At 45.7% G+C, this 9,551-nt stretch overlaps 1 long non-coding RNA gene across 1 annotated transcript; it reads left to right on the forward strand.

The window, feature by feature from the left end:
* The first annotated feature begins 2,742 nt into the window (after nucleotides 1–2,742).
* On the forward strand, nucleotides 2,743–7,349 carry LOC113214673 (uncharacterized). The gene is made up of 2 exons (XR_008011841.1): nucleotides 2,743–6,197; nucleotides 6,738–7,349. It is a non-coding gene; the product is annotated as an uncharacterized LOC113214673 (long non-coding RNA).
* Nucleotides 7,350–9,551: the final 2,202 nt, after the last annotated feature.

Consider the following 9,551-nt stretch of genomic DNA (forward strand, 5'->3'; position numbering starts at 1 on the left):
TGGCCCGGGTGGGGTAGGTGGGAAATCCCGACGGGGCCCCCCCGGGAAAGGTATATTTGGGGGCCCTCCTGGGCCCCGAAGGGGCCCCTCACCACCCACTCGGGGCCCTTGGGCCCCTGAAATAAGTCATTGACTTAAAAACGTAACAATCATAGCATTAACTCTGTCTGTCGTGGAATTAGAAGAGATAAGCAAGAAACAGCTTTGATAATCTATGGGCTCTCAGCCCTAGGCCCCTGCTGCTGCATGATTACTTTGGTTGATGGTAATGAGCGTGAGCTGGTCTGGCTGACACCCTAGACCTAACTGGAATACAAAAATGCGTATTGAAGGAGCTTTTGCAAATAAGCTACGCAGGCCGATAAATGTGCAATGTATTCTAACCAGTCAAAAGCGCAATTTTAGCGTCATTCTGCGCCATGCGCCATTCATGCATTTTGGCACCCTTAGAAACACACTAAAAAAAATTCGCGCTCGCTTCGCTCGCGGTCTACTTATTCCTACTCTCTGTGCATTGGCGTTCTTACGAGGTTTATCTATCACTGGCTATGGAAAGTGATTTCGCTCTGAATATAGGCATTGATGAAATACGGGCCAAAAATGTGCTCTAGTGATTGCAGGCCGTGAATAAATGGCGCAGGAATGCCATGAAAAATTCGCACTCGCTCCGCTCGCGAATTTAGGCCACTGCGGCCCCGCCCTTACGTTTCTGTATATCCAAAAACCTAGGAGTGCTGTTGCCGTGTGCTAAGATAAGTAGAAAACAGGGGAGGAATGCGAAATTTTTGCCCTTTTCCGTTGAAATCGGTTAAAAAATCGTTGTTGCCCCGAGGTAGGCAATTTGGGGGCCCCTACGGACGATTTCCCGACGGGGCCCCTGACCCCCCAGTCCGTGCCTGAGTTGCCCCGGCTTTTACTTCGTCGGGGTACATCAGTACTGAAAACTTTAAACGCGTTTTCCTCCTATTTCTCATTTACGTTACCGTGTGCAGCCTCCGGGTCACACTTTTTGAGCGAGCCCGTTTGTTCGACAAGAGTGATTTTTGATATCTCATTTCCAAGGTACTGAAAAAGGGGGCAACGTACCCATTTTTTTTCTGACACATTACAGAACACGAATTTCAAAATAGCTCTCGTCAAAGGAAAAGTTCATCTTTTATGAGTAATTGCGCATTTTTGTCGTTGTAGGTCCATCCGATGATGCGCAATACTGCAGACTGTAAAAGCTTGTAACCCTCAACTTAAAGGCCAAGAAGATCATGTTACTGGAGAAGCACGCAGAAGCTCTTTACCTCAAAATGTAGCATTATCCGTCGCTTTTGTAAATATCATTCGTTGAAAGCGCTGCGGTTTTTAGTTTTTTTTTGTAGTTTCGATTCTTCCAAACCCTTGCGTCTCCCAGGTTCTGCGGCCCCTTGAGGGGGCAGACCAGTGAAACTCAAGGGTTTGCGAGATTCGCAAATAGAATTTTTTTTAAAAAAGCAGCGCTTTCAACGACTGGTATTTACTAAGAGCAAGGATCAAGCTACATTTTGAGGTATAGAATGTTTTTGCGGAACATGCTCATCTTTGTATGCCTCTGCCGTCTAAGGATTCCGCATCAACGGAGGGATGCTCATTTACTCACAAAAGATGAAGCTTTCGTTTGACGAGAGATTTTGAATTTTTTAATTTTAATTGTGTGAAAAAAATATCGACAGTTTGGGTACTTCAAATTGGGGTAAAACTTGGGTACTTTGTCCCCTCTTTCAGTACCTCAGAAATGAGATATCAAAAAGGACTCTCGTCAAACGAAATGCACATATAGGCTACAACACGACAAACGGGCTAGTAACGCAAATCAGAAATCGGAGGAAACCGTAAGAAAACTGAAAGTTTTCAGTACCGATGCACAACGACAAACATATGCCGAATCAACGATCTGGTCCTGAAAGATTCCGGGGCTCTAGAAGACACCTTCCTCGTCAAGTATCTTGTCCTGGGCGGCCAGGCGAGCCTGAGCGGTCTAGCCGCCCGGTTGCCCGTCTGGGCCCGGCACGCACTGCAGCAGGTTTTGAGCGCAATTTTTTGAATGTCAACATTTGCGTTGCGGCACTAGGAAGAGGAAAGATCCAAGAATTTTTTGAGGGGGGGGGGCCTACGTCGAGGGACGTATCGTGAAAGCTGATGATACAAATTTACAAGGGTCTACCACTTCAATAATCCTCGTACACTCCCTCGATAATCATTTGATAATCATTTGATAATCATTGATAATCATTTGATAATCCTCCATAATCATGGTAATACTCATAATCACGATAGTCACAAATAATCACGATAATCACAAATAATCACGATAATCACAAATAATCACGATAATCACAAAAAATCAGTGATAATCAGCGATAATCACGGATAATCGGTTAAAATTATGTGATAATCAGTGGTCATCAGATAGCTATACGAGTCGGAGATTTCCTCGACTCGATTTAGAATTGTGCGCGCGGCACGTTTGACTTCCGGTGGAGATCCGGTTGAGTCGCCGACGTCGCACACTCCCGCCATGTCTCAGCTTCACCCACCGTCCCTCTTCCCCCCTTCCCCCGTCTCTCTAAGCTGGTTTACTTATTGACCCTTACGAAAATAATCAGTACCCAAACAGTCCCCAAACAGGACCCATTCAGTACGTTCGCTGTGAGACTAGTGCGCTGCGAGGTCCGTTGAGCTGTGGGACTAGTACGCTTGGCGGTCTCCCAGACGAGACCAGTGCGCGTTATTGTAAGCTTGATCAGCGCCCTAGGACCCACGCGGTACCCTTCCCGAGCGCACTAGTCCCCAAAGAGTGACCGTCCCGCGCGTACTAGGGTGCGTTTAGTACTCATCGGAGGAGACTAGGGCACAAAGAGGACGCGTCACACGGGACTAGGGCGCTTTTGATACTCACCGAAGGGGCCTAGGGCTCAAAAGAGTACGCGTGACGCGGGACTAGGGCTCAGAAAGTACGCGTGCCGCGGGACTAGGGCTCAGACAGTACCCGTACCGAGAGACTCGCGCTCAAACAGTCACTATGCAAGACTAATAATATAGGTGGCGTAGGGACTTGAAAGAACCTTCGAACACATTCGGCAAAGACCCAATAATATCGCAACTCGCTTAACAACTGAGGATTAATTTACGCGGGCCCCATGAAATTATAGTGGGGCAATTCTAGAAAAAAATTGTAAAAAACGTCCGTCAGACGACATTTGTGAGCGACTGAGAGGTGCTACGGGTTGTTGAAGCACATTACTAGACGACTAGACGTGTTTTTGCAAGACGCAACAATACGTAGCACCTCTCAGTCGCTCACAAATGCCGGACACCCCTATCTGATTCAATAGAAATAACGACAAAAAATTAAAGATAAGATGCACTTTTTAAGCCCTACAAGGGCCTGTGCTTCCTGCCCAGAGAGAGAGAGAGAGAGAGAGTGCAAAAAGTGTCGCTACTCTTTGAAGACTGCTGACAAACATTAATTTTAACGCATGCACATGGACCCGCCAGAGGAATAGTTACCTATTTGACGAGATAGTAGTGAAGTGAGCTCCTAGACAAAGATATATTTCAGCATAAGTTGAAGAAGCGCTGCATCGCCCTAAAGATAGAGTCGAAAACTGCGTTCTTCTGCGCGCAGCCGTTCGCCCACACGAGCAGGCGCAAGGACTGCGTCGACTGGGTCCCGAAAGAGGAGGCTGTCGGTTGCGCTCCTTCCCCATGTTACAGGTTGGCTCAGCGGTCTAAGGCGTCGACATCACCGGCAAGGAATCCGAGGAACCAGAGGACAAGGGAACGAAAACGACCGAGCGCGCAGACGGATATGGGACTAGTACGCAAAGAGTCCTCGCGCCGATTTAATTTTTGTTTCAGGCAAAAGGGGACTAGTACGCTTTTAATACGCTCGGCTCGGCGCACGGTCACTGTTTGCGCACTAGTCCCCTCCCAATAAGGGACGGGACCAGGGCACACGGAGGGCGTTTTTTCGTCACTTTTGGGCGTGTTTGAGACCAGTCCCCATGCGCCCGGACTAGTACCCAAACAGTACGCTCGTGGGGACTGAATGGTCCCTGTTTGGGGACTGTTTGGGTACTGATTATTTTTGTAAGGGGAACTTACACCTGTTTCAGACTGAGACATAGTGGGACAGCAAATATTCATCGAGAAGTTACTAGTTTAAGAGATTCGGTTTGATGTTCTTTTCAGACATACTGGGGTCAAACTTTTAGGTTGTTATGACATTCTATTTTTCATTATATTATCATTAATGAATGATGCATCTAAATGTAAGGATTCATTTATATACTTCATACTTAGTTGAAGCTCCAAAGTCATGGAAACATGCCATCTCCAAATCTTTATAATTACATGCCTTCTTAAAGTAGCAAAACAAAAGAAGTAAGGTAAAAACATGAAATAATTTTTTTTAGCCCTTGCCCCAGATTCCAAAGTTTATCTTTTTACACTTAAATTAAGCTTAAGGTGTGTACTAAAACATATCAAAAATCTGGAATGGAGATTTTGGAAATAAGGGAAACGTTCCAGAAAGAGCAGAATTTTTGTATGAAAGATGTTGATAATTAAAGGAAGATGAGGCAATATCACTCATTTCTTCCTTTCTCTATGCTAAATTATTGTTCTTTCAAATGGTTTTGTTTTTGTTCTTCCTTCTAAGATTACTCTTCAACAGTTCTGCATAGTTGTTATAGATCATTTTGGGATTTATTTTATCTGGGGAAGGGGACAAGAAAAATTATTTCATATTTTTACCCTTACAAGAGTTAGACGGGGGTACACAAAGTGAACAGAGTTAGCTTGCCTCATTTTTTCCGGTCTCTTTTGACCTAGTTGACTTGATTTCAATGAAAAGTATTTAGAATAATTTGCCAAGTAATCTTTATCATGAAATTTGGTTTAGACTACTTTAGGTAGTAAATCTAAAACATGATACAGACACAGTTTAGTTTTTAATAAAAAAAAAGGTTACACATACTTACAATTGCTACTTTAAGAAAACAAACCATATATTATAAAGAATGCCATATTCCTCCCTTTCCCACAATGAATGGTCTTCAAAGTGTGACGAGGAAAAAAAATTATAGAAAGTGACGCCAAACGTTTCCTTGTCCTAGCTCAATCCTGCACTGGTCGGGCGGCCCCGGTGGCCTGGCACCCATCGGCGCGCAAGTGAGACAGAGCTAGTACGCTGGCAGCGCGCGAGATGGACACCTTTAACTGGCAGGGGCTAAGGGTAGGCTGCCTACTCGATTAACATGTGTGGCGGGTCGGCCTACCCAGCACTTTGAAGGCGCTCAGGCGTAAGAACCGAGCCTTTTCGAGAGGTATAGCTGTGGTGAAACTTTCATCCATATAACTGTAAATTTCGCCTGTTTCGCCGAATAATCATTTGTACTTTCAAATAATCCTGGATAATCATTGATAATCACGGATAATCATCGATAATCCTTGATAATCATCATAATCGCAATAATCTTTCATATCAAAATAATCAGTAATAATCAGTGATAATCAGTAATAATCAATAATAATCAGTAATAATCACGAGTGATTATAATCCTCGTACGCAAAATTTCTTAGTGGTAGACCCTTGCAAATTTACGGGTATGTCTGTGTCCTAATTTTTCCTCGTAGTTTGATGTCATATGTTTATGGCTGTTTGTTACTCGCTCTCTTGCAATTCGGCGGACTAGCGGTATGTCTATGTCAGAGAGGAAGAGATAGGGGGCAGCGGGTGGCCGGCAGAGCGGCCGGCATCCCTGGCTAAGTATTGTTCGGTATTGTTGAGAACGGTGGGACCGGTGGACGCCTCGCGCCCCCCTTATACATCTGGGTGACGTCATGCGTCTGGTTCTCTGTCCTTACCGAGAGTAAAAGCTACCTGACACTTTAAGTTACTTAAATATTCTTAACGTTTAGTCAAAAGCTTTTTAAGGTATCATCTGCTAAAAATATTTTTTTTGAAGATTTTTACAGGTTTGCCCCCTTAAGCCAATATCCGGAGCAAACTGTCATCATTTTTTTGTGTGTAACTATGGACATTTTATATTTCAGGCTAATCTTCGCACACTTGTTCGTACTGCGAATGAGTTTAACATTAGTATTCTGTCCTACCACGCCTGGTCTCTGATTGACGGCTTCGAATTTTCAAGCGGTTACGAAAAGTAAGTTGTTTCATTCAATCGTAAGATTCCATCCCTGGACTAAAAGTAAAGCGGGTAGGCCATGCCACAGCTAAAGTGTCCACAATGCCCGCCACTCATAAGCATGCACTGTGTGAGGGCTGTCCCGCAACAGCAAATGTCCAACGGACTCTCAGGAGGATCAGAAGCAGAGTAGATGTGGATGTAGAGCGTCACGGATACACGACAGATTTCGTAGCTTTGATATTTAACTTCATGTTTGCTCTCCGTCAACTCCTGACCAAGTTTACACATGCGCGGTGTGCACATTTTAAACGTTTTGGAAACGTTTCGATTCTGCACACTTGGACTCAAACAAATCTATACGATCCATGTGGTGTGCAGCTGCTATACTTTAGGGAAGTGCCGAAAGTTTAAACACCGATTTACGATGAACACAACAATGTGTTCAAAAATGCACACTTGAACTCAAACACAAATTGGCGTGCAACATAAAACACTTGTTTTACCAGTGTAGATTTTTTTCTTTTGGAGTAATATTTGTTTAACTTCTGTTTTCAGGCGTCCGTTCGGTTTGATTCGTGTGGATTACGAGAACAAGAGTCTTAGCCGCACAATCAAGGACTCGTCCAAACTTTTCCAGAAAATAGCTGAAACGGGTTACGTACCGTATATCCCGTTGTCACCACCCACGTCATCCTCATATGTTATTGTGCCCTTCGCAACCTTCTCGTGTTTGTTATCACTAACTACTAATCTTATATAAGTCAGTCAGTGCGTAGTACTGTACTTGCTGATTATTCATGATTTTATGCAAAATTAGCTGTGCATCGTCTGCTTCGTGTTAATTTGATTGATGAAAACTGTCGAGCTTTGAGGTAGGCCTGCTTACGCAAGGGCCTATCGAAGAACTCAAATTTTGAGCTAAACATGCTGAACCACAGCAGCCCTTTACAGACTGGCCAAGGGCTCTCATTTGGGTGATTTCTCTTCCCGCGAGAAAGGAAAGCCATTGTACAGAATGTGTGGTAGTGGATGATCGTGTGTATGAATGTGCTGTGCATATGAAAGTGGAGGGCGTGTTTGTGTACGCGGACAAGGGGCCCTTATATAAGTCACATCTATACTACTACATGTATTCGGAAATAAACTATTATCAGTACGCACTATGAACAGCAGTCAACTTCTGAAAAATGTAAGCGGAGTAGATTTTATGCGCCTACCAATCTAACTGAAAATTGGCGTGGGAACTCTTTTCAATTAGACTCACACTACCTGCAAAACTTACCAATAAATGAAATTAACAGTATATGGTGGCACTCCATAGAAAAAAAAACGACGCGGTAACATACGACGTAACGCACCGCGCCCAGCCGAAGTGTGGCACAGCGCGGCAGGTTACGGTCAGGCTGCCGCGTACAAACATAACGTATCTTATTTGGAGAATCACCCGTTTGTGTAAGGGAGGGTGGGGCAGTGTGTAACAGATTTTGAGTTTTGGCTTTAAGGGGGCAGACCGGCAGACCTGTGAAAGGGTTTGCAAGAATAGTCACTACGTAAAACCTACACGCATCCGATTTGGGATTGAAGGTGTAGTAAGAGCGTAGATGGGCGCTAATTTTGCCGTTGGCGCCGGTACGCACACCCTCCAGGAACATGCCGATCTTTACCTTCAACTGAAACGATGCAGTTCCCTTCGGTGTGCACGATTGTAGCGCAACGGATGGGTCTGCGGCGGTCAAATAAATTGCCAGTTACTCTTACAAGAAGCCGCTAGCGGTTGACCTGGGGGATTTCCAAATTTCGAAATGGAACTACTCGAACAAATTTACAATAAACGGAAATGACAAAACAAATTTTCCAACTTTTTCGTTTTTAGCTGTGATGTTGTTTTTAGTACTTCCATCGCGAAATTTGCAAAACACTCAGGTCAACCACTAGCAGCATCTTTTTAGAGTAAGTAGTGTTTATTTTACAGTCGAAGACTAATCCGTTGCAGCACAATAATCATGCACACGGAGAAGGACTGTATCGTCTAGTTGGAAGCATGTTCCTGGAGAGTGCGCGCACCGGCGTCCGCATCTATGCTCTTAATACACAGTTAAATCCTTAATCGATGTGATGTGTAGCTTTTATTAAGTGACTATTTTCCCAAACCATCCAATTGACAGGTCTGTTCCCTTAAACCAATGAGAAATTCGAATTTTATACACCAGCCACCGCATAGTCCTCGCCTGAACCCTTACGTAGTCATTGCACGTAGCGAATTTCGAAATTTTTGATCAGCAGCTCGGTCGGTGGCAGGCCCCGCACGCGTCGCGTATGTGCGCTTACAGGGTCGATTACTGTGTCCTCTACCCTAGCGCAAAGGACTGGACCGGCCCGGGCGGGAAACGGCAAACATCCGCGGGGGCCACGGGCCACTGGTGGCTGGAGACTACGACAGGCGTGGCCGGAGGCCGACTGAAGCGTATGCTGTGTGGCCACGAGAAGCGTGGCTGCGAGGTCTCGGGGCAATGCCACACTGTAAAAGCTACGGAGTACAACTGTCCTCATTATGAAGATCGCCAAAAGTTGACCCTACGAGGGGGTCTGTGGTCGCCTTAATGAGGACAATCGTACCCGTCCTAGGGGTACTTCGATCACCGTCTAGTCCTCCGTACCCCACGCACGGCGACTATTGTCCTCCTTGTGGTGCGTCCTTGTCCTCCTTCGAGATCCTTGTCCATGCCCGCGGAGGGTTCCGAAAGCAGTGTACTTCTCGCGAAATGTAACAGAATGTCTTTGGCAAAAGTTGGGCCAAAAAATATTTTTTCAGTTTTTTTTTGTCTTGCTTGGTTTACTCTCCGGCCTAGGCCCGCCTTGGCCCTTCACACGATGTAGTGAGGCCCCCACGGCCCCTCACATCACTAACTTGGTAGGCTGTCATCATGGTTGGTTCGGTTACTACATAGCCGCAAGATACGCGTGTTGCTGGCAGTGCCGGGAATAGAACCTCGGCCATGCCAACTCAGCGCTCATGCTTCGTTCGTAACTTACTGGATCACCGCTCCACATGGGGGCGGGCATTGCCGGCGGTGCAAGACATTCCAGCCTCCCTCTGACCTGCCTCGTCACCGGGTTACGGGGGACGGGCAGGGTAAAAGAGGGGTGGGGGGCTGCAGCGCGCGCCTGCCCAACGGGAGCAGTGCGGGAGGACTTACGAGGACGAATGAAACCCTGAAGGGGTGCAATAATACTGCAGTTGGGAGTAAAAATGGAAACCTGAAGGGGTTCAATAATACTGCTGCCTACACATGGAACCCTGAGGGCTGGGCGGTATTTTTTTCCCGAAACCAATAGTCAATATATTTTTATATTGGAATTCCGGGCAAT

Source organism: Frankliniella occidentalis, unplaced genomic scaffold (assembly GCF_000697945.3).
Source record: "Frankliniella occidentalis isolate FOCC.00 unplaced genomic scaffold, Focc_3.1 Scaffold256, whole genome shotgun sequence".
Taxonomy (NCBI): domain Eukaryota; kingdom Metazoa; phylum Arthropoda; class Insecta; order Thysanoptera; family Thripidae; genus Frankliniella; species Frankliniella occidentalis.